The 25,871-nt window shown below is 44.7% G+C and overlaps 2 pseudogenes across 1 annotated transcript in view; one reads left to right on the top strand and one right to left on the bottom strand.

The window, feature by feature from the left end:
* LOC128594507 (integrin beta-1-binding protein 1-like) overlaps positions 1-25,871 on the top strand; it is a 122,699-nt pseudogene that overhangs the window by 4,542 nt on the left and 92,286 nt on the right. The gene's annotated exons all lie outside the window — the stretch shown is intronic.
* Positions 17,870-24,299, bottom strand: LOC128594669 (cytochrome c oxidase assembly factor 7-like; annotated as a pseudogene).

Below are 25,871 nucleotides of genomic sequence, written 5' to 3'. Positions count from 1 at the left end.
GAGCTATGTTGCCATGGCATTCTACCAAGGGTGTCAAAGTGAGGCTTTGTCTCGAAAGAAAGAAAGGAAGAGAGAGAGAGAAAAGAAAATTATATCTTGGAAAACCTTCTGTATCAGAACAATTAGAAATATCTCATTTTTTTTAAGGGTGGCATAATTTCCTATTGATGGATACATCAAAATGAATTTAACTTAAAATGAGTTCTTTTTCATGGTGAACTCAGCTATTCCACAGGCAGTCTGATTCAATCCCGGCAGTCCTGTTTTCAGTTGCACTCCCTTGTAGGAAACAAGATCCTTGGGGTGGGGGTGTGCTTCCCTCTATGCACAGTGCACAGTGAGAGCAGGCATCAGCACCTACCGACAGACATGGGCCAGACAGAAACTCACAAGTTTTTTTGCCTCCTACATCTTGGGGTTGACTCTTAGACTACCTCAAATTCTCAGTTTAATCCTTCTAATTTTTATTTTTATTTATTTTTTATATACTTTTGAGACCAAGTCTCACTATGTCTCGCTCAGTAAGTGCTGTAGTGTCATAGCTCACAGCAACCTCAAACTCCTTGGCTCAAGAGATTCTCTGATCTCAGCTTCCCAAGTTGCTAGGACTACAGGCTCCCACCACAACACCCAGCTATTTTTACAACCCGGGTCTCACTCGTGCTCAGGCTGGTCTCGAGCTCCTGAACTCAGGCAATCCGCCCATCTCAGCCTCCCAAAGTTCTGGGATTATAGGTGTGAGTCACCATGCCTGGTCCAAATCTTCCTAATTTTTATTATTTTATTTTATTTTTAGAGACAGAGTCTCACTTTATCACCCTCGGTAGAGTGCCATAGCATCACAGCTCACAGCAACCTCCAACTCCTAGGCTTAGGCAATTCTCCTGCTTCCACCTCCCAAGTAGCTGGGACCACAGCCGCACACCACAACGCCCCTGCTATTTTTTGGTTGCAGCTGTCATTGTTGTTTGGTGGGCCCGGACTGGATTAAAACCTGCCAGCTCAGGTGTATATGGCTGGCACCTTAGCCACTTGAGCCACAGGTGCTGAGCCTAAATCTTCCTAATTTTTATTATTTTATTTTATTTATTTATTTATTTATTTAGATACAGAGTCTCATTTTATCACCCTGGGTAGAGTGCTGTGGCATCACATCTCATAGCAGCCTCCAACTCCTGGGCTTAGGCAATTCTCTTGTCTCAGCCTCCCGAGTAGCTGGGACTATAGGCACATGCCACAACACCCAGCTATTTTTTGTTGCAGTTTGGCCAGGGCCAGGTTTGAACCCGCCACCCTCGGTATATGGGGCCGGTGCCCTACCCACTGAGCCACAGGCGCCTCCCCAAATCTTCCTAATTTTTAGAATAATTTTTTCCATTTCATTATTTTTACAAAATGCTTCTCTCTCCTTCTCCCTTCTCATTACTGAAAACTGAACAATCTGTGCAGCTTTTCTTCTTTTTAAGCACCAGCATTTTGAAACCAGTCTCACTCTCCAAGGCTGTTACTTAAACGGCTGATAATCTCTAGCAGCTCATATGCATGCATGGTGGTCCCCAGCTCTGCCCTCACAACCATAAAACCCCTTTGTAGTCACACGCGCAATATCAGAACAGGAGGAACTGTGATCAGAGGCAGGGGATGATGAGATATCAGGATATCCTCAGGCCTCAGGATATCCAAAGGGCTCAGGCAGCCTTGAGCAGCCTCATCATTCATTTACCTTGGGGGATGTACAAGTGATGGTATTTTCTATGTGTGACAGTGGGAAGACAGAGGAGCCCTGATGAGCACCATGAGAGGAAACTGTCCTGAGCAGTTGTTGGCACGTGGTGTTTTCAGTTAATATGGAATTGATTGGCCAGCTGAATGATATAATCAGGGACTATGTACTCACTAAATGGAAGATATGATTATTGTCACGATTACATCTTCTTACTGTTCTTTGTGCCTCAAGCCAAAGAAAGGAGAGCAATACCCAAGGGATATTTGATAATCCTACTCCTAGTTCATCTTTTATTTCTACTTAACTTAAAATATTCTCTTCCCTTAGTTCTAAGACATAAAATCTCCTGCTTTTCTTCCTACCTTCTAACTCTTCTTCCTCCACCGGGCCTTAAATGTTGGGGTTTTTCCAGTTTGGCTCTTAGGCCTGTTCTGTCACTCTGAGCCAAGTCAGGGGGATTCCAGATACAAACTCTGTCCCAATGACACCCAAATGGACATTGTCGGCCTGTACTCCTCTTCCAAATTCCAACCATGTACCCAACTGCCTCCCTGTCATTTTTTCATGAGTCATTATGATGAAACATAATGACTGGTGGATTCAAACCCAGCCCTGGCCTGCTAAAAACAAAAAAATAGATAGCCGGGTGCTGTGCCAGGCACCTGTAGTCCCAGCTACTTGGGAGGCTGAGGCAAGAGAATCTCCTAAGCCCAGGAGTTTGAGACTCGGTCTCAAAAAAAAAAAAAAAATATATATATATATATATAATTTTTCTTGCACACCTGGAATTTGTGCTCACTCTCAAATCTTTTCTGCCTTCAAGCTCTTTGATTTTGCTGACCCTTCCAACTCACCCATGTTGCCCAGGCCCCTACCCAGTTAGCAGATCCTATCAGCTCCCACTTCACATAGACATACGTAGAGGATATAGGGAGCTCCCTTACTTCTGCCACCAAATCTCCAGATATCTGCATCCACTCCCATTCCTTTCTCCTATTTAGGGCAATTTCCCATCTGGCTTTCCCTCCCTTTGGCTTGTGCCACTTCTCGGCTCCACAGGGGGTCTCTATCCGCTCTCTTTCACTGCTCTCTTTACTTGCTGCACCCTACCAACATTTATACATGGTCAAAGCTCCCCCTCTTAAGCCTCTTCCTTTGACTCCGTGTCCAGCTCCCCCTATTCCATTTACCATTCCTTTCATGGCCAAATTTCTTGAAAAAGTTGTCAATTTTTACCATCTCGGTGTCTACAACTCCCGTATGTACCAACCTTCTGCAATTTCACTTTCTTCCCACAACCTGCTTAAAGTGTCCTTGACAAGGTCAACACCAATGTCCTCCATATTATTTAATCCAATGAATTCTTCACCGTCTTTATTTTGCTTGGCTTCTCTGCAGCATTTGCCATTGCTGACCATTTCCTTCTCTTTGAAGTACTCTGTTTACTTGTCGTCTTCCTCATGACAGTATTTTTGTAAGTGGTTCTGGGTGGCTCACCTGGTAATTGCCAGCCCAGGGACTGGATTTTCCTTCTCCCTTCATAAACACCTAGTTATCTCTAACTTACCTTTCAGGTCTCTGCTCGGGGGAGCCCTTCCCTGTCCCCTCAGACCAGTTTGCATGGCTTCCTGAGCTTTGCCAGAGTAGTAATTATCACAAATTGCAATTAGATATACTAAGGTCATTCTACACCCCCAGATTTTCCCCTGGGTTATATTTAATTTCAAGGAGCTCTGTTGGGTGGGAGTGCTTTCTGTTCCTGAATACCATCTGTTATACTGGCCAGGTTGAAACATACTAAGACCTCACAGTCCTCGTGCATCCTAATTTTAAAGTAATCTGAATGCTCCCCTTCATTCTCCTCATACATTTTAATTTTTTCTCTGTATTTTTCCAAACATTGTCCAAAATGGTATTGAAAATGATTGAAGGGGCTGCTCCTGTGGCTCAGTGAGTAGGGCCCCTGCCCCACATCCTGAGGGTGGTAGATTTGAACCTGGCCCCAGCCAAACTGCAACAACAACAACAACAACATAAATAGCCGGGTGTTGTGGTGGGTGCCTGTAGTCCCAGCTACTCAGGAGGCTGAGGCAAGAGAATCGCCTAAACCCAGGAGTTGGAGGTTGCTGTGAGCTGTGATGCTACAGCACTCTACCGAGGGTGACAAAGTAAGACTCTGTCTCTATTTAAAAAAAAAAAAAAGAGAAAAGAAAATGAAGCAGCAATCCCTCAGGGTGGCCTGATAGTGGTGGCTGCACAGCGTCTTTGTATGACATTTCCCTTAACAAATGATGAAGACACCAGAAGAGTGATCAGGGGATTCCTCTCATTTTCCTTTCTAACTCTGACCCCAGAGGGGCCTGGTTCAATTATGGGAGCACAGCACAGGGCCTGGAAAACACACGCTTCTGAATTCTCCAGTCTTCTTCTCCTCAGCCCAAGGACCCTGATCACATTTGGAGGGAGATTCTTCCAAGCCACATGTGTTGTCTTTGCACCATGAGTCCTTTCTGTTTCCCACAGGGTCATGGCTCAAAACCCATCAAGGACACCTTCCTCTTTCAGCTGCATCCACTCTTCCCTAAATTAAGACCATAAAGTCTTAGTTTACTGAACAGGGAGAAGGGTGATGAAGAAAAGAAAACCCTGGAAACAGAAGCCATCACTTACAATATTCCAAAACAGTTTCTTGCCACTGCACATGCACTGTGGATGTTGAGAATCTAGGGAAACATGAGTGGGCAGATAATAGATGAATCCAGAACTGTCTGAGGTCTAAAGAAATAGTGTGGCAGGAGGGAAAAATTCATTTTGCCTAAGTGTAGAAAAAGAATGGCTATTTCAGGCAGTGCCTGTGGCTCAGTGGGTTGGGGGCCGGCTCCATATAACGAGGGTGGTGGGTTCAAACCTGGCCCTGGCCAAACTGCAATAAAAAAATAGTGGGGCATTGTGGCGGGCGCCTGTGGTCTCTGGTCCCAGCTACTTGGGAGGCTGAGGCAAGAGAATCGCCTAAGCCCAGGAGTTGGAGGTTGCTGTGAGCTGTGTGATGCCACGGCACTCTACCGAGGGTGATAAAGTAAGACTCTGTCTCTACAAAAAAAAAACAATGGCTGTTTCATCTTCAGTATTACACAAAGGAATTTCTAGAGGGAAATGTGAAGATTTTGTGATTATTGAATAGCAAAGGGTGTGAGTCATTTTTAAATATTATCAAAAATAAGACATGCAGTTGTGCCTAACTGTAGCTAGCAATGAAGTTAATAATCACCCACATATCTCTCCTTAATCACCCAATTAATCTAATTATCTCCAACCATCTTTGACCTTTCTCCTCCCACATATCTTCATTTATTGTTTATTGCCTAAATAAAACAACACAATCACCCTAAACAAAAAGCCCACAGAAAACCAAGAGAAAGTACATGTTTGGAAAGAACTCCAATAATGTTTTCTTATAAATATACAGTAAGATAACTCCTTTTTTAGAATTTCAAACCCTGGGAGGAGAATGTAAGATGCAAGTTGAAGGTAAAATGACCTCATGCTTTTCTACAAATACTGCTAGTTTTCTAGGGGGCAAAAAGCTGACTCCAGGGGCCTTTTGCTTTTAGATAATCTCTCAGGACACAGCAGAACAAGCTCCAAGTGGCTGCCTGCAGGTGATGGAGAACTTGATACTGCCAGGACAGAATCTGCCTTCTCCCTCAACTCCAAAATGCACCTTGAAATCTATCTTGTTAGGGCTGATGGAGAAAGACTAAGAAGACTTAAAATGGTTAAATATCTTTTGTTACTGACATCCATATAGTAGAAATCTGTCCCTGCCAACAACTCTCTCCCATGATATGCTATTGCCTTTGTTTTTGGATGCTGAGCTTTCTTGTTTTCACTTAGACGTCTCTCTGGAGAGACAGCTTCAGAGAAACCAAAATAATTAAACTCCAGGGAGAGTCAACTTGCAGAGCTGAAGCTTAAAGGAACAGACAAAAATAATTGTTCTCCATATCGTATTATTTCAAAGCTTACTTAAAAATTCGTTTCTAATTGAGGTATTCTATTAATTATTATTTTATTTTTATTATTATTAACAATAATCACTTATTGAGTGAACGTTGGGTAGGCCCTTTTGTTCGGTGGTTCTTTCAATTGATCTAAAAACAGTGAGAAACAGGAGTTGTTGCCCCTATTTCAACTGTGTCAGAAACAAAGGCTAATGAAGGGCAGAGAGAGGCAGATTAACCAGGAAGTTAATGAAGCTCAAGCCTTGTGCACTCCCTTCCACAGGCCCCTTTTTAAGGCACTTTACCTAATTCTGTATTCATAATGCTTATTCTTCTTCTTAAGAGAAGGGTTCAAAATTGCATAACCTTCAGTCTCCACAAAATCTGGATCTATCCCTGGTGTAGAGCTGGCTTTTGAAACCAGAATTATCTAACTTTAAATTCGTACAATTTTCTTTTTCTTTCTTTTTAGGGTTTTTTTTTTTTTTGAGTTGTCTATTTGTATACTTTGCCCATTTTATGTTTTCTTTCTTTTTTTTTTTTTTGTAGAGACAGAGTCTCACTTTATGGCCCTTGGTAGAGTGCCGTGGCATCACACAGCTCACAGCAACCTCCAACTCCTGGGCTGAAGCGATTCTCTTGCCTCAGCCTCCCGAGTAGCTGGGATTACAGGCGCCCGCCACAACGCCCGGCTATTTTTTTTGTTGTTGCAGTTCTGCGGGGCCGGGTTTGTACCCGCCACCCTCGGTATATGGGGCCGGCGCCTTACCGACTGAGCCACAGGCGCTGCCCCCTTCTTTTTCTTTCTTTCTTTCTTTTTTTTTTTTGAGACAGAGCCTCAAGCTGTTGCCCTGGGTAGAGTGCCGGGTCATCACAGCTCACAGCAACCTCCAACTCCTGGGCTCAAGCGATTCTCCTGCCTCCGCCTCCCAAGTAGCTGGGACTACAGGCACCCGCCACAACACCCGGCTATTTTTTGGTTGCAGCCATCATTGTTGTTTGGCGGGCCCAGGCTGGATTCGAACCCGCCAGCTCAGGTGTATGTGGCTGGTGCCTTAGCCACTTGAGCCACAGGTGCCAAGCCTACACAGTACTATTTTCAACAAGAAATAACAAGAGTCAGAAAATATGACTTCTGCTCCCTAAATCTACTATAACCCTGAACACCAATTCTGTTCAAACACTACTTGCATCACCCTCTTAAGAGTCAAATATACACATATGTCAACAGATACTCGTTTATCACCATGTGGCTGGTGGGATGAGAGAGCCCCTGTGAGAGAGTGAGTAGACTTTGGAGCTGGCTCCCTGGGTTGGAATCCTGGTTCTCCTACTTCATCCTTAGCTGTGTGTGCTAGGCAAATTATTTAACCTCTTTGTGTGAGAATTTCCTCTTTTGAAAAATGGATACAGTTATAATTCCTACCTCACAGCAGTTTATATATGTCCATGTTTACATACATTAAATGAGTTAAAAGGGCTTTTTAAACTGGAGGTCAAGACCCATTAGTCATGAAATCAATTTATGGGTTAAGCAAAATTGTTTAAAAAATGAAATAGAATTAGATGGAACATAATCAAATATAAAATGCACTGCATATTCAGGGTAGGTAATTTTTTTTTTTTTTTTTTTGTAGAGATAGAGTTTCACTTTACCGCCTTCGGTAGAGTGCCATGATGTCACAAGATTCACAGCAACCTCCAGCTCTTGGGCTTCCGCGATTCTCCTGCGTCAGCCTCCCGAGCAGCTGGGACTACAGGCGCCGCCACAATGCCCGGCTATTTTTTGGTTTCAGTGCAGCCGGGGCTGGGTTTGAACCGGCCACCCTCAGTATATGGGGCCGGTGCCCTACTCACTGAGCCACAGGCGCCACCCAATTTTTTTTTTTTTTTAAGGTATGCATGAAACAAAGTTCATTGAGGAAGAGAAAGATAGGTTTACAGAGTAAGAAAGCTTACAAAGCACAATACATTCGCCATAGATGGGGAATGGGCCTCCGTTGCCAGGACAAGTAGGCAAAGAAGTCTACATGATTGTTCTCTGAAAGCTTTTGCTTCCATTGTGTATAGAATGAACCTATGTATGCATGCATGAGAGTCCTGAATTGCTCTGTAAAATGTATTTTTTTTGTAGAGACAGAGTCTCACTGTACCGCCCTACGATAGAGTGCCATGATGTCACACAGCTCACAACAACCTCTAACTCCTGGGCTTACGCGATTTTCTTGCCTCAGCCTCCCGAGCAGCTGGGACTACAGGCGCCCACCACAACGCCCGGCTATTTTATTTTTTTTTGCAGTTTGGCCGGGGCTGGGTTTGAACCCGCCACCCTCGGCATATGGGGCCGGCACCCTACTCACTGAGCCACAGGCGCCGCCAAATGTATTATTATTTTTTTTGAGACAGAGTCTTACTATGTCACCCTCGGTAGAGTGATATGGTGTTATAGCTCACAGCAACTTCAAAAGCTTGGGCTTAAGCAATTCTCTTGCCTCAGCCTCCCAGGTAATTGGGACTACAGGTGCCTGCCACAACGCCTGGCTATGTTTTGTTGCGGTTGTCGTTGTTTAACTGGCCCCGGCCGGATTTGAACCTACCAGCCTTGGTTTATAATGCCGGCACCATAACCACTGCGCCTATAAATTGTAACCACTGGGCACCAAACCTGTAAATTGTATTTTTTTTTTGGAGATAGGGTTTTGCCATGGTGCCCAGGCTGGTATGGGACTCCTAGCCTCCAGGGAGCCTCTCAACTCTGCCTCCTAAAGCACTGGGATTATAGCCATGAGCCCCACACCAGGCCTAAAATGTATTTCTTATTGTGAGTCACCATCAAAAAGGTTTGAACACCTCTACCCAGGTATGGAGGTGCTCACCTGTAGTCCCACCTACTGAGATGGGGGAGAGGCTAAAGTGGGACAGTCATTTGAGCCCAGGAGTTTGAGGCTGCTGTAAGCTATCGTACTCCAGCCTGGGCAACAGAGAGAAACCTTGGGGGTATTTTTGGTTTTTTTTTTGTTTTTGAGACAGAGTCTTGTTATGTCACTGTCGGTAAAGTGCTATGGTGTCACAGCTCACAGCAACCTCAAACTCTTGGGCTTAAGTGATTCTTTTGCCTCAGCCTCCCAAGTATCTGTTACTACAGGTACCCACCACAATGCTTGGCTATTTTTTTGTTGTAGTTGTCATTGCTGTTTAAGCAGGCCCAGGCCAGGTTCGAACCTGCCAGCCCTGGTGTATGTGGCTGGCACTCTAACCATTGAGCTACGGGCGCTGAGCCTCTCTTCTACTTTTAAGGATCCTTGTAATTATATAAATCTCATTCAGATAACCCAGGATAATTTTCTCTCTTTAAAGTAATCTGATTAGCAGCCTTAATTCTATCTACTATCTTAATTCCATTTTTTCAGGTAACAGAACATTTTCATCGCTTCCAGGTATTAAGTTGTGGACATCTTTGGGGGGGCTATTATTCTAATAACCATAGTGTGCTGTGTGATCCCCAAAGATTTGTGTTCATCTTTGTGCCATTCACCTCATTCTAAGGTCTCCCAAAGTCTCAATTCATTGCATCATCACCTCAAAGTCTAACACCTCAACAAAGTCCCATCATTGAAATCATCTCAGTTACATATGGATGATACTCTAGGTATAATCCATCCTGGAGCAAAATTCCTCTTTATCTGGGACCTGTGAAACTAGAAAACAAATTTTCTGCTCCCAAAAGACAAAGGCGGGACATTGGTAACAGAGATAAACATTCCCATTCAAAACAAGAAAAAATAGGAAAAAAAAAGAAAAAGAGTCACTGGTCCCAAGAAATTTCAAAATCCATCCAGGCAAACTCAGTTATGTTTGAAGCCTAACCTCTCAGCTCCTTACTTTGGATTTGAGGCTCCACACTCTGAATCAGCCTTTCTTTTTCATTAAAGGTACATGTGTTTAAAGCTGAGTAGTTTTATCAGCCTGCTTCCTGTGCATAGAATTTTGGAGCTCTGACAACTTTTGCGTTTCTGCTGGTATAAACTTCTCAATAGTCCTATGAGTCTCCTATATATGTCATGGAGACTTATTCTAGTAGTTAAGTGGCTCCTCCACTTGTTTTTCCTAGACAACCTCATCTCTATTTTTTTTCTGCTGCTGAGATGGCTGAAAGGATCTATCAGTTACACTCTTGATTTCTTCAAAGAGCCTTTTGTGTGAGTTAAAACTCTGAACTTTTTTTTTAAATAAATTTCTAATCATATGCACATAAGGGGGATAAAGGGAAACACCAGGCTGACTGGGGAAGGGAGGAGGGTATTCTCCCTTTGTCCCAGTGTCTGCTTGGCACAGTTCTGAGATCACACACACAATTGGGGTGGGCTGGGAAGTAGAATAAGGGAGAGGACCGAAGAGACAAAGGCAAGGAGGAAGAGGAAAAAACTCTGAACTTTTGATCTTTCAAAAACTATTAGCAGGTTCGGCACCCTTAGCACAGTGGTTATGGCACCAGCCACATATTCTGAGGCTGACAGGTTCGAACCTGTCCTGGGCCAGCTAAACAACAATCACAACTGCAACAAAAAAAATAATCAGGCATTTGTGGTGGGCGCCTGTGGTTCCAGCTACTTGGGAGGCTGAGGCAAGAAAATTGCTTAAGCCCAAGAATTTGAGGCTGCTGTGAGCTGTGATGCCATAGCACTCTACCGAGAGTGACATAGTGAGACTCTGTCCCAAAAAAAAAAAAACTAAAAAAATTAAAAATTACATAATTAAAAAAACAATTAGCAGAAGTGATTAGCAAAAGGCTACGCAGGCGGGGCACCCGTCGCTCAGCGGGTAGGGCGCAGGCCACATACACCGAGGCTGGCAGGTTCTAATCCAGCCTACGCCCACTAAACAACAATGACAACTGCAACAACAAAAAAAATAGCTGGGTGTTGTGGCGGACGCCTGTGGTCCCAGCTACTTGGAAGACTAAGGCAAGAGAATTGCTTAAGCCCAAGAGTTTGAGGTTGCTGTGAGCTGTGATGCCACAGTACTCTACCAAGGGCAACAAAAAAAATTTTTTTTTAAAACAATGATTTAGGTATTCTCCATGGCAATAGACATCTCCTCTTGCATGCTCCTTACTTCCTTCTACGTCCTTACAGACACAATCTTTAATATTCTTATTTCAATTAACAGTCTATTCAAGGTACACTAGGCCTTTTCCATACTCCTCAAAGTTGTTACAACCTCTGCCCCATTGTTCACTTCCAAAATTTCTTTCATAGTTTTAGATATTATAGCAGTGATCCATTTCTAGCTACCAAAATCCGTACCAAGCAGGATGCAGCCAGAGGAACAAAGGTCTTTTACAAATGTAACGTCCATAATCAGATGACTTCATGTAAGAAAGATTATGCAATCTGGGTGGGCCCGATTCCATCAGTTGAAAGGCTTTAAAAGAACAGGCTCTCATGGGTGGCGCCTGTGGCTCAAGGAGTAGGGCACCGGTCCCTTATGCCGGAGGTGGCAGGTCCAAACCCAGTCCCGGCCAAAACTGCAACAACAACAAAAAATAATAAAAAATAAAAAGGAACTGAGGCTCTCCTGAAGAAGATATTTTTGTCTACGCTAAGAGATTAAATGAAAGAAATTGGCTTATGTGATTGTGGGGCCAGCTAGGCAAACCTGAAATCCATAGGGCAGGCCATCAGGAGGGGAAGACTGGAAATCTATGGCATGGATTGAAGCCACTGTCTATTTTTTTTCTTTTCTTTTTTTTTTTTTTTGCAACAGTCTCGAGCTGTCACCCTGGGTAGAGTGCTGTAGCGTCTTAGTTCACAGCAACCTCAAACTCTTGGACTTGAGCAATTCTCTTGCTTCAGCCTCCCAAGTATCTGGCACTACAGGCTCCTGCCACAACGCCCGGCTATTTTTAGAGATGAGGTCTTGCTCTAGCTCAGGCTGGTCTCAAACCTGTGAGCTCAAGTAAGCCACCCTCCTAGGCCTCCCAGAGTGCTAGGATTACAGGTGTGAGCCACCGTTTCTGGCCTATGAAACCACTGTCTATAGACAAAAATATCTTCTTCAGGAGAGCCTCAGTTCTTTTAAAGCCTTTCAACTGATGGAATTGGGCCCACCGAGATTGCATAATCTTTCTTACATAAAGTCATCTCATTATGGACTTTACATTTGTAAAAAACCTCACAACACCTATGTCATTCCGAGGTATTAGTAAAAGTCTACAGAGCTACATCTAGTTTGGTTGAATTATTGGGGAATGTTGATGCATCAAAAGGACTATCACAGCTAGGCCTGGTGGCTCTAATCTGTAATCCTAGTACTCTGGGAGGCCGACGCAGGTGGATTTCTTGAGATCAGGAGTTCGAGACCAGCCTGAGTAAGAGTGAGACCCGAGTCTCTAAATATAGGTGGGAGTTTTGGCAGGCACCTGTAGTCCCAGCTACTTGGGAGGCTGAGGCAAGAGAATTGCTTGAGCCCAAGAGTTTCAGGTTGCTGTGAGCTATGATATCACAGCACTCTGCAGAGGGCAATAAAGTGAGACTCTGTCCCAAAAACAAAAAACAAAAAATGAACAAAAGTACAGCATATACAATTATGTACAGTACATACTACTAGTAAATGACAATGTCACTAGTTTATGTATGTACTGTACTATACTTTTTATTGTTATTTCAGAGTATATTCCTTCTACTTATTAAAAAAGTTAACTATAGGCTCGGCGCCTGTGGCTCAAGCAGCTAAGGCACCAGCCACAGACACCTGAGCTGGCGGGTTCGAATCCAGCCCGGGCCTGCCAAACAACAATAATGGCTGCAACCAAAAAATAGCCGGGTGTTGTGGCAGGCACCTGTAGTCCCAGCTACTTGGGAGGCTGAGGCAGGAGAATCGCATTAGCCCAAGAGTTAAAGGTTGCTGTGAGCCGTGTGACGCCACGGCACTCTACCCGAGGGCGGTACAGTGAGACTCTGTCTCTACAAAAAAAAAAGGAAGAAAGAAAAAGAAAAAGAAAGAAAAGAATTCCAAGTGTTCACAGCTAAGTGATATTCCTTTGCACTGATGGGCCACAACACCCGGCTATTTTTTTGTTGCAGTTTGGCCAGGGCTGAGTTTGAACCCGCCACCCTCGGCATATGGGGCCGGCACCCTACTCACTGAGCCACAGGCGCCGCCCAACACTTGGAATTCTTTTTTTTTTTTGTGGTTTTTGGCCAGGGCTGGGTTTGAACCCACCACCTCCGGCATATGGCACCGGCATCCTACTCCTTGAGCCACAGGCGCCGCCCAACACTTGGAATTCTTAAAGTCATGAAGAAATGCTGTGTCATGTTGAGGAAAATGCACTACATTCTTAATTTTTAGACACATTTAAATACTACCTGTATACCTATGTGCCTGTACACACATGACTTGCATATGTATGTTTGTGTCTGTGTGTCCCAAAATAATACTCCAAATATATTGTGGGTATGTTTAAGACTAAAAACAAACAAAAAAAATGGAATCTTTTTTTAAGTTTGTATTTTATTTTATTTATTTATTTTTTTTGAGACAGAGTCTCAATATGTTGCCCCCAGTAGAGTGCTGTGGCATCACAGCTCACAGCAACCTCCAACTCTTGGGCTTAAGTGATTCTCTTGCCCCAGCCTCCCAAGCTGCAGGGACTACAGGCGCCTGCCACAACGCCCGGCTACTTTTTGTTATTGTAGTTGTCGTTTGGCAGGCCCAGGCTGGATTCAAACCTGCCAACTCTGGTGTATGTGGCTGGCGCCCTTAGCTGCTGAGCTACAGGCACCTAGCCTGTGTTTGAATCTTTTATACTGTATTTTTACTGTAACTTTTCTATGTTTAAATGTTTTAGATACACAAAATTTAAAGGTAAAAACATTTTTTTCTTAAACAGAAAAAAAAATACGCTAAGGGGATAAAGAATAGAAAATATTGGGCGGCGCCTGTGGCTCAGTGAGTAGGGTGCCGGCCCCATATACCGAGGGTGGTGGGTTCAAACCCAGCCCTGGCCAAAACTGCAACAAAAAAGTAGCCGGGTGTTGTGGTGGGTGCCTGTAGTCCCAGCTACTTGGGAGGCTGAAGCAAGAGAATCATGTAAGCCCAAGAGCTGGAGGTTGCTGTGAGCCGTGTGACGCCACGGCACTCTACCGAGGGTGGTAAAGTAAGACTCTGTCTCTACCAAAAAAAAAAAAAAAAGAAAATATTTGGGTGGTGCCTGTGGCTCAGTGAGTAGGGTGCTGGCCCCATATACTGAGGGTGGTGGGTTCAAACCCAGCCCCAGCCAAATTACGACAAAAAAAAATAGCCGGGCACCTGTAGTCCCAGCTCCTCGGGAGGCTGAGGCAAGAGAATCACCTAAGCCCAAGAGCTGGAGGTTGATACCCAAGAGCTGGAGGTTGCTGTGAGCTGTGACGCCATAGCACTCTACTGAGGGTGGACAAAGTGAGACTCTGTAAAAAAAAAAAAAAAAAAAGAAAAGAAAATATTTTTGTACAACTATAAAATGTATTGATATTTTAAGCTAAATGTTATTACAAAAGAGACACAACTTTTTTTTTTTTTTTTTTGCAGTTTTGGCCAGGGCAGGGTTTGAACTCACCACCTCCAGTATATGGGGCCGGTGCCCTACTCCTTTGAGCCACAGGCACTGCCTGAGAGACAAAACATTTTAAAAATTAAAAAATGTTTAAAGAAAAAATGCATACTAAACTAAGGTCAATTTAACTTTTTTTTGAGGCAGATTTTCACTCTATTTCCCAGGCTAGAGTGCTGTGGTGTCAGCCTGTCTCTCAGCAACCTTGAACTCCTGGGTTCAAGCAATTCTCTTGCCTCAGCCTCCCAAGTAGCAAGCAGCTGGGACTTCAGGTGCCTGCTACCACACCCAGCTAACTTTTTAGTAGAGACAGAGTCTTGCGCTTTTTTTTTTTCTTTGAGTCTTGCTCTTGCACAGACTGGTCTTTACCTCCTGAGCTCAAGTGATCCTCAGCTTCAACCTCCCAGAGTGCTAGTATTAAAGGGGTGAGCCACTATGTCCAAAGAAATAAGTCTTTTTATAAATTTAACGTAATAATACTATTCTGTGTTTATGAAGTGTACAGTAGAGCATGGTCATGTCCAAGGCCTTCACATTCACTCACTTACTTTTTTTTTTTTTTTTTGTAGAGACAGAGTCTCACTTTATGGCCCTCGGTAGAGTGCCGTGGCATCACACAGCTCACAGCAACCTCCAACTCCTGGGCTTAAGCGATTCTCTTGCCTCAGCCTCCCGAGTAGCTGGGACTACAGGCGCCCGCCACAACGCCCGGCTATTTTTTGGTTGCAGTTTGGCCGGGGCCGGGCCTGAACCCACCACCCTCGGCATATGGGGCCGGCGCCCCACCGACTGAGCCACAGGCGCCGCCCTCACTCACTTACTGACTCACTCAAAGCAACTTCCAGTCCTCAAAGCTTCATTCATGGTGCCATTTTTTAATTTTCTATACTGTATTTTTACTGTAATTTTTCTGTGTTTATTTATGTTCTAGATACACAAACACTTAGCTCCTGTTACAATTGCCTACAGTACTCAGGCCATCTAGATTTGTGTAAGTACATTTTGTGATGTTCACACAAGGACAAAAATCTCCAAACAAGGGATTTCTCAGAATGTCCGAACGAGTATTCCTGTCATTAAGCTATGCGTGACTGTGTGCCTATCTGTGTATGCCACACGCTCGCTGGTTTTCTCACGCCCCTTAGTAATTCCTAGCTCCTGCTCCCCCTCACTCCACATCCTCAAGCAACCACAGGTTTGCTTCCTGTCATTATACAGTAGCTTGCTTTTCTAGAGTTTTATATAAATAGAATCAGGCACATTTTTTGTCTGGCTTCTTTCACTCAGCATAACTGTTTTAAGATTCATCTGTGTTACTCAGTGGGGAGTCTTGAGGAAAAAAAAAGATTCATAGCTCATTTCTTTTCTTTCTTTCTTTTTTTTTGAGACAGAGTCTCACTCCATTGTCCAGGCTAGAGTGCCACAGTATCAGCCAAGCTGACAGCAACCTCAAACTCCTGGGTTCAAGTGATCCTCTTGCCTCAGCCTCTCAAGTAGCTGGTACTATAGGTGCCTGCCACAATACCCAGCTATTTTTTTTTTTTGGTTGCAGCCATCATTGTTGTTTGGGGGGCCAGGGCTGGATTCAAACCCGGCAGCTCTGGCATATGTGGCTGGCGCCTTACCCACTTGAGCCACAGACGCCGAGCCTATCCATTTATCTATTGAAAGACTTTTGGGTTGATCCTGTGTTATAGCTATTACAATGAAATCTGCTATGAACATTCACATACAAGTCTTTGTGTGGATATATATTTTCATTTCTCTTGAGTAAATACCAAGGAGTGGGTCATAAGGTTGGTCTATGTGTAAGTTTTTAAGAAAATGCCAAACTATTTTTTAAAGTGACTGAACTATTTTATATTCCCATCAGCAACATGAGGGTTTCAGTTCCTCAATATCCTCACCAACATTTAGTATGGTCAGGCATTTTAATTCTAGCCATTCTACAAGATAGGTCACCTAATGATTTTAAAACCAGTGGACAATTCTTGCTTGAACCAATTTCATTACAGCTTGCCAAAAGCTGAGTTTTTATTTCTATTTTTTAATTAAAATAGTTTATTCACAGGGACAGTCAAACCAGTTCAGTTCCAGGGGATAAAACGTCGCAAAGTCCTTGGTTACAAATTCCTAGCTGAAGTTGCCTTGGGAATAATCTGCTCCCTCAGCAGGATGGTCAGTGCCAGGTAACTAGACTGGGGATGCTAATTTTCATCTGTGAATGTCTCTTCCAGAGGAATGCAGGTTTATGTTTCATCTTTAGCAACCCTAAAGCCTAACAACCTTTAACCTTTATGTTGCACATCCTTCCTGATTTCTATGAGTTTATTAAAAGCTCTGACTCAAAAGGCAAAAGCAAGTGTACATCAGTCATTATGTAAGTCAGAGGTGGCATTCATGACTATTTAACTGTTCTTAGCTCCTTAAGGCCTCTATTATCTAAACCAAGATACGTGGCTCCACGCCCATAGCTCAGTGATTAGGGCGCTGACCACATGCACCGGGGCTGGTGGGTTCGAACCTGGCCAGGGCCCATTAAACAACAATGACAACGATAACAAAAAATAGCTGGGTGTTGGGGGCACCTGTAGTCCCAGCTACTTGGGAAGCTGGGGCAAGAGAATCATTTAAGCCCAAGAGTTTGAGGTTGCCATGAGTTGTGATGCCACAGCACCCTACCAAGGGCAACATAGTGAGACTCTGCCTCAAAAAAAAAGAAAAAAAATCAAGATACTTTCTGATTTTCAAGCCTTCCCTACTAAATAATAATGATGGTGATGATCATGGCTGATTCTTTCAGGCCTGTGGCTGCTGTTTTTTTCCAACTTGCTGCTATTACCCCCAACTTCCATCTCTATGGCTCTCTAGTTTCCTCCTATTTTTCACAGAATTGCAAGAGTTTGGAAATTAAGACCCTCCCCCAAGGCTTGGTGCCCGTAGCTCAGCCACATACACTAGGGCTGGCGAGTTTGAACCCGGCCCAGGCTAGCTAAAGCAACAATGACAACTGCAACAAAAAAGCCTGTTGTGGCAGGCTCCTGTATTCCCAGCTACTTGGGAGGCTGAGGCAAGAGAATCGCTTAAGCCCAAGAGTTTGAGGTTGCTGTGAGCTGTGATGCCATGGCAGTCTACCAATTAGGAGCAACAAAGTGAGACTGTCTCCAAAAAAAGAAAAAAGAAAATTAAGAGCCTGTGGCTCAAAGGAGTGGGGCGCCTGCCCCATATACCGGAGGTTGTGGGTTCAAACCCGGCCCTGGCCAAAAACTGCAAAAAAAAAGAAAAAAAAGAAAAAGAAAATTAAGAACTCTTAAATATGGATGTCTTCACAGAACATACCCAGATAAAGGAACTGACTGACATAAACACTGCACGTTACATCCCAGTGAGAAGTAACACTCTGGGGTAGTGGATCTCTGTAACCAGTGCTACAGATTCAAGTCGAGCTGCATCAGGCCTCAAAAATAGGCAGTGCCAATCTCTCTCTCTCTCTTTTTTGGCAGTGCCAGTCTTACACTGTTCATTGCCTGGGTGGGAAGATGGGCCATATTACCCAAACATTAAGGGCTGGATACTTTTTTGCTGTTCTTTGTGTAGCTCCTGGCCCCTATTTTTAGCACTTCAGCACTGGTCTCGTCCTTGTTGAGACCATCCCCAGCTTATACATGTGGCTAACATTGGTACAGGCCCACACATGGCCCGGGTCCCAGAGTTTCATTGAATATTTACATGCCAGGTCCATGTCTTTGGAAAAGCCAGCAGCACCCTGCAGGAACATGGCACTGAAGTTGCAGCAGCTGGAGGTATAGCCACCATCACTGCCCATCCTCATTGACCTGTCATGAGCCAGGAGACCAACATTGTGACATGCTTCTAGAGCAGCGGTCGTGACCCACAGGAACTGTATTAAAGGGCTGTGGCATAAGAAGGTTGAGAACCATTGTTCTAGAGACTTCTTTCCAGGGTTTTTGCATGCCATCAAAAAGCAGCTAAAGGGGCTCGACACCCGTAGCACAACGGTTGTGGCACTGGCCACATACACCGAGGGCAGCGAGTTTGAATCAGGTCCGGGGCAACTAAACAACTGCAACAGAAAAATGGCCGGGTGTTGTGGTGGGCGCCTGTAGTCCCAGCTACTTGGGAGGCAGAGGCAGGAGACTCGCTTGAGCCCAGGAGTCTACCGAGGGCAACATAGTGAGACTCTGTCACAAAAAGAAAGAAAAAAAAAAGGCGACTAAAGGCAGCTTTCAAGTCCTGGGTCAGTCCATCTTTTCCAGTCACATAATAGGCTCCTACTTCATAACAGCTGTCACTGTGCTTGTTCTCTTCACAGTTGAACTTCAACACCCTGGCAGCCTCATCAAAATTCTTCTAGATCCGTTCCAAATAGTCCACCAGTCGATAGCAACAAGACTTTGCACTAATTGACTACCACTTCTTCCAGGCTGTGGGCCACTTTTGCAAGGAAAAATATTCAATTTTCAACAAGCTGTGGAAAATGCCTTTTGCAATTTCATGGCCACTCACTCTCCAGGCTTCCTTGAGTCCAGGTCCTTTACTCAGTAGCACTGGTAGCCGCGTTTCACTTACACGTTCTCCAGAAAGGACTTCACCTGCTCCTCATCCCCGAAGTCCACCAGACTGTTGATTTTATATTTCTAACATTATTTCTGCATAGATTACCTGGAATTCTTTGAGAAAATAGGGCTCTCTGGGCAGCACCTGTGGCTCAAGGAGTAGGGCGCCAGCCCCATATACCGGAGTTGGTGATTCAAACTCGACCCCGGCCAAAAAAAAAACTGCAACAAAAAAAAGAAAATAGAGCTTTCTCTCATCAACTGAGATTATATAATTACCTAAATATATTTCCCAGCAGAAAGGTAGTTTAAATGTTTTATCCTTTCCCTTTAATTGCCAATTTTCAGAACAAAGAGTTCTTTTATTTATTTATTTATTTATTTATTTTTTGTTTTGAGACAGAGTCCCAGTTTGTGCCCTGGGTAGAGTGCTGTGGTGCCATAGCTCATGGCAACCTCAAACTCTTTGGCTCAAGCGATTCTCTTGCTTCAGCCTCCTGAGTAGCTGGGACTGCAGGTGCTCACCACAACACCTGGCTATTTTTTTAGAGACGGGGTCTTTCTCTAGCTGATGCTGGTCTGGAATTCGTGAAGTCAGGCAATCTGCCTGCCTCGGCCTCCCAGAGTGCTGGGATGACAGGCGTGAGCACCTGTCTACAAAGATTTATTTTAATCCTCACACACCTTTTTGATTCAGGTAGGTCATTCTTGCTATCTCATTTTACAATGTGAAAGCTATGACAGACTTAAGAGTCCTGTGAAATTGCTCAAGGTCTCAATCCCAGCCAAAAACAAGAAGCCTAGTAAGAGTTTGCTTCTGTAATGAAAGTTCTTGGTTGCCAAGGTATTTTGAAAACTGGTGTGCCTGTTACTGGGCAGAATCTAGTAAGAAACATCTCATCTCCCTGCCATTAGCCCTCTTGTCTCGGAAAGATCTTTGCCACCCCGTGTCTCCCAGCACCTGCTGGCAGGAGGTAGAGACTGAAACTGTGGCCCACTGAGCCCCACCATGAAAACCCCCTTCGCTGACATCTAAGAGCTTTTCTTTCAGAAATTGGAATTAGAAATGATCTCCTTGGCTCTTTGCCTAGCAAGAATAGGCTTAGAAAAGCATGGAGTGGCAGAAGACTCAGGAGTCTGAAAAGGGAAGGACATGGTGGAGTCAGAGAGGGATTCAGAAACTAAAAGGTGGACAGGGTTCAGTTGTTAAATACAAATATTTCTCTGTTTCTTGGTAAATAGCTGCTGTTTAAGACCCCACCCCATCCCACTCTAGTGCCTAACTTCCTCCCAACCCAGCACCCAGACTCTTGTCTCCCTCTCATGACTGTGTTGATTGGTTAGGGTCCAGGCTGAACTATGTTAAATATTTTGAATAACTTCCCTGGGTGTGGACATAAACTGGGCTGGAATTCTAACTGGTGTTACCTGGCAACCATATTCTAACTTGTCACAAACTACTGTGTGGGATTATGGAGACAGCCTCAACTCTGTCTACCTTTACCCTTGAGATAGGTTCTTTTAGGTATTGGATTGTGATGTCCTATGTATTTCTCACCATTGTGGTCAAAAGTTTGAAAAGCCTAGGCCAGGGTATTCTAGACAGAGGGATATGAATGCAGAGGAATGCGGCTTATTTCTGGAGAGGAAATAATGAGATGCCCAGGAGGGAGGCAGGGGCCAAATACAAACAAAGCTCATTAAGCTCATGGTCAGTCAAGAATGGCCTGGCAGGGCGGCGCCTGTGGCTCAGTTGGTAGGGCGCCGGCCCCATATACCGAGGGTGACGGGTTCAAGCCCGGCCCCCGCCAAACTGCAACCAAAAAATAGCCGGGCGTTGTGGCGGGCGCCTGTAGTCCCAGCTACTTGGGAGGCTGAGGCAAGAGAATCGCTTAAGCCCGGGAGTTGGAGGTTGCTGTGAGCTGTGTGAGGCCACGGCACTCTACTGAGGGCCATAAAGTGAAACTCTGTCTCTACAAAAAAAAAAAAAAAAAAAAAAGAATGGCCTGGCAGCAGTTGACACTCAGATGTGGGGCACAGCATGGAAAGATGACTATTTGGGGATGTGAAGGACATTGGGGACATAAGAAAGGAGCCTGTGGGCAGTGCCCGTGGCTCAGTGGGTAGGGTGCCGGCCCCATATATGGAGGGCGGCAGGTTCAAGCCTACCCCTGGCCAAACTGCTACAAAAAATAGCTGGGTGTTGTGGTGGGTGCCTGTGGTCCCAGCTACTTGGAAGGCTGAGGCAAGAGAATCGACTAAGCCCAGGAGTTGGAGGTTGCTGTGAGCTGTGACGCCACGGCACTCTACCAAGGCAATAAAGTGAGACTTTGTCTCTAAAAAAAAAAAGAAAAGAAAGAAAGGAGACTGTGTATTAGATACATGGTTCAGGTGTCAGGGAAAGCACCCACCATGCCCAAAAGATAAAGCAGAGAACTGAGGTCCTGAGAGCAGATGAGGTCCCTCACAGAGAGATGGACACAGGGAGCCAGGAGAGACCTGGAAGGGCTCCTGGCCTTGGCAGGCAATGGAGAACAAAGTACCCAGAAAGGTACTGAGGAAGAGGAGCCAGAGAGATGGGAACTTGGAGACTGAGGGGGGGAAGACAGCAGTGCAAGAGGAAAGAAACCAACAGGCTGAAATGCCATAGGTCCAGTAAGAAAAGGACCTTTGGGGCAGCATGGGCCTGTGGGGTAGGCATTCAGACTGCAGAGGTTAACCCTGGCTCTGGTAATTTGGAGTCACCTTGGACAAGTGACTTAACCTCTTGTCCCTCAGTTTATTCATCCATAAAATGGAGATAATACGGACATCAAATAGATGTTTCAGATAGTTTCAAGGATTAAATAAGTGTGTGTTTGTGTGTGTGTGGTGTACAGTAAGAGAAAGAGAGACACAAACAGAAAGGGAGAGATTGAGAGACACTCTCAATCAGCTTTAAAAAATTGTAAGTGCTATATATAAGCATATGCTAAATTATGATAGCTATCACTTTCTGGGCCTAAATTTCCTTGACTATAAACTAGAGATGGGAGTGTAAACTCTAAAAACTGAAGGAAAAAAAGACAGGCTCGGTGCCTGTGGCTCAAGCGGCTAAGGCACCAGCCACATACACCAGAGCTGGCGGGTTCGAATCCAGCCCCGGCCCACCAAACAACAATGACGGCTGCAACCAAAAAATAGCCAGGCATTGTGGCGGGCGCCGGTAGTCCCAGCTACTTGGGAGGCTGAGGCAAGAGAATTGCTTGAGCCCAGGAGTTGGAGGTTGCTGTGAGCTGTGAAGCCACTGCACTCTACCCAGGGCAACAGTTTGAGGCTCTGTCTCAAAAAAAGAAAAAGAAAAAAAGACAGCCATACTGAAGCTGAATAAAGACTAGTATCTTTCAAAACACAGAATTAAGCACACACGCTACAAACTGTGACATCTTGACATCTCTACTCTGCCCTCTTCAGTTGCTTCTTATAGTTGCTTTTGAGGCCAAACTTATTTCCCTGTATTTGTGATTTCCAGAGCAACAGCTAGGGTCACTGAAATAAAGATTTCTCACACCCCAGCTGCACAAGCAATTCTTTTATTCTAGCCCGGGTCCTTTTCCAGACCTCTTTGTAGGTCTGAGAACCAAATAAGGTAACAGACGATGCAGGCATTGAAGTTCAGGCGCCAAGGCCACCGTCACCACCACTGAGGGAGACAGAGGGAAACAGAGGGAGGAGCTGAAATCAAAAGGGGAAAAACTGTCTTGGGAAGCTCAGGAATTGTGCTGTCTTAGGGGCCCAGCATGACGTGGAAGGACATCTGTTCATGTAACATGCTGTGCTTTAGAGTTTCCTGGGGGTGGAGCTGAAAAAACAAACAGACACAGGCAGAGACACCAAAGGCAAGCAATTTCTGAGCTCTACGGCTTTCTATTTCTCAAGAGATCACCAGTCTCCAGAGACAGACGTGGAATTTGAATTCTATCTTCATCTCTTAAAGCTGTGTGACCTTAAGCAAGTTACTTAACTTCTCTGTGTTCTACTATTTTGATTTAATTTGATTTAATTTAATTTTTTTTTTACAGTTTTTGGCCGGGACTGGGTTTGAACCCACCACTCCAGTATATGGGGCCAGCACACTACTCCTTTGAGCCACAGGCGCCACCCAATTTAATTTAATTTTTTAGAGACAGTGGTCTCACTCTGTCACCCAGGCTGGAATGCAGTGGCCTTATCATAGCTCACTGAAGCCTTGAACTTTTGGGTTCAAGCAACCCTTCTGCCTCAGCCTCTTACAAGTAGCTAGAACCATAGGCACGTGTCACTACGCCCACCTTGTTTCCATTTATTTCAAGGGCTACAATTACATTTCATAAATTCCAGGAAAAACCACAGAGTGAAAATTAGTGTGTGTGTTTTGGGGTGGGCTGGTGTATGTGTTGCTGCATGTGGAGAGATGTGCTTGGGGATGGTATTTCAGGGAAGTGGAATTACCCAAATGTGCTTAGAAAACTTCAAGCTTCGGTGATGGTGTGACACTCACAGACTAGGAGAAATCAGATAATTAACTGATGATGATTGGAAATTAAATGTGGACCAATTTAAAATAAAAGTTTTTTTGTATTTTAGGCTCTTTATTTCAGTAGAAAGAATTTTTTTTTCAGTAGAAAGAATTTTTATTAAAATACAAAGGTGTGGGTGGCGCCTGTGGCTCAGTGAGCAGGGCGCCAGCCCCATATACCAAGGGTGGCGAGTTCAAACCCAGCCCCGGCCAAACTGCAACAAAAAAATAGCCGGGCGTTGTGGTGGGCGCCTGTAGTCCCAGCTACTAGGGAGTCTGAGGCAAGAGAATCGCCTAAACCCAGGAGTTGGAGGTTGCTGTGAGCTGTGTGATGCCACGGCACTCTACCGAGGGCAATAAAGTGAAACTCTGTCTCTACCAAAAATAAAATAAAATAAAATAAAATAAAATAAAATAAAATAAAATAAAATAAAATAAAATACAAAGGTGTGACGGGTGGCACCTGTGGCTCAAAAGGGTAGGGCGCTGGCCCCATTGCCAGAGGTGGCTGGTTCAAACCCAGTTACAGCCAAAAATTGCAGAAAAAAAAAGTGGCTTTAAAAATAAAAATACAAAGGTGTGGTTGCTCATGCATGTAATCCTAGCGCTCTGGGAGGCTGAGGCAGGTGGATCTCCAAAGCTCAGGAGTTTGAGACCAGCCTGAGCAACAGTGAGACCCCCCCCATCTCTACTTAAAATAGAAAACTTAGCACCGATAGTCCCAGGTACTTGGGAGGTTGAGGCAGGAGGATCACAGTATTCTGCCCGGGATGTCAGAGTGAGACTCTGTCTTTAAAAAAAAAAAGAAGAAGTAAATGTCCTCATTTTGATATATAACCTTTCCTACCTTTTTCCTCAGTGTCATTGTGTACATACATACATATATATGTAGTACATACTTATAATATATTTGAAGAGTGGATCATGAAAAAAAAGAAAAGTGGATCATGCCCACGTTGTTCTCTAACCTCTTTTGGGGGGCTGGTAAGAATACTTCCCCTTAACCAACAACTTTGCCAGTTTCTTTATATACCTTCCTTTTCTTTATATATATATATATATTAGAGACAGAGTTTCACTTTGTCACCCTCGGTAGAGTACAGTGACATCACAGCTCATAGCAACCTCCAACTCCTGGGCTTAGGCAATTCTCTTGCCTCAGCCTCCCGAGTAGCTGGGACTACAGGCGCTCACCACAACCCCCAGCTATTTTTTTGTTGTTGTTGTCGCAGTTTGGCCAGAGCCAGGTTCAAACCCGCCGCCCTCGGGATATGGGGCCGGCGCCCTACTCACTGAGCCACAGGCACCGCCTCTCTCTTTTTTTTTCCAGTCTCATTCTGTCACCCTTGGTAGAGTGCCATAGTGTCATAACTCACAGCAACCTCAAACTCTTGGGGTCAAAGCAATTTTCTTGCCTCAGCCTCCCTGGTAGCTGGGACTAGAGGCGCCTGCCACAACACCCCGCTATTTTTAGAGATGGGGTCTCGATGTTGTTCAGGCTGTTCTCCAACTCCTGAGCTCAGACAATCCACCCTCCTTCGCCTCCCAGAGTGCTAGGATTACAAGCATGAGCCACAGCACCCGGCTGGGGGTCTCACTTGCTCAGGCTGGCCTCTAGCTCATGAGCTCAAGCAATCCACTTGCTTTGGTTTGATTACAGTGTTAGGATTACAGGCGTCAGCCACCATTCCTGGCTACTTACCCTTTTCTTTTTTTGAGATAGAGTCTCACTATGTCACTCTCGGCAGAGTACTGTGATATCACAGCTCACAGCAACCTCCAACTCTTGGGCTTACGTGATTCTCTTGCCTCAGCCTCCCAAGTAGCTGGGACTACAGGCGCCTGCCACAACATCCAGCTATTATTTTTGTTGTTGTTGTTGCAGTTGTCATTGTTGTTTAGCAGGCCCAGGCCGGGTTTGAACCTTCCACCATCAGTGCATGTGGCTGGTGCTGTAACCACTGTGCTATGGGCACGGAGCCTACTTATCCTTTTTACTGAAATGTTTTCCAATATTTTGATTCTATGACACACCATGAGATAACTAAACCTTCCCAAGACAAAACATGGTGAATGAGAGGAAGCGTAACTTGAAAAAAACCATAAACCATAACCTGAAACGAGCAGTCCTCATTCTCTGCCCTTGTCCGCCACCTGCCCTTTTGTTTTTGGAGACAAGGTCTCCCTTTGTTGCCTGGATTGGAATGCAGTGGTTTGATCATAGCTCACTGTAACCTCTAATTCCTGGGCTCAAGTGATCCTTCTGCCTCAGCCTCTCAAGTAGCTGAGACTATATGCATATACCACCACACCTGGCTAATTTTTTATTTTTTGTAAAGATGGTTGCCCAGACTGGTCTCAAACTTCTGGCTGCAAGCAATCCTCCTTCCTCAGGCTCCCAAAGTGCTAGGATCACAGGTGTGAGCTGCCATGCCAG

The sequence above is a fragment of the Nycticebus coucang genome, chromosome 9 (assembly GCF_027406575.1).
Source record: "Nycticebus coucang isolate mNycCou1 chromosome 9, mNycCou1.pri, whole genome shotgun sequence".
NCBI lineage: Eukaryota > Metazoa > Chordata > Mammalia > Primates > Lorisidae > Nycticebus > Nycticebus coucang.
This window is presented reverse-complemented; position numbering and strand designations above follow the sequence as displayed.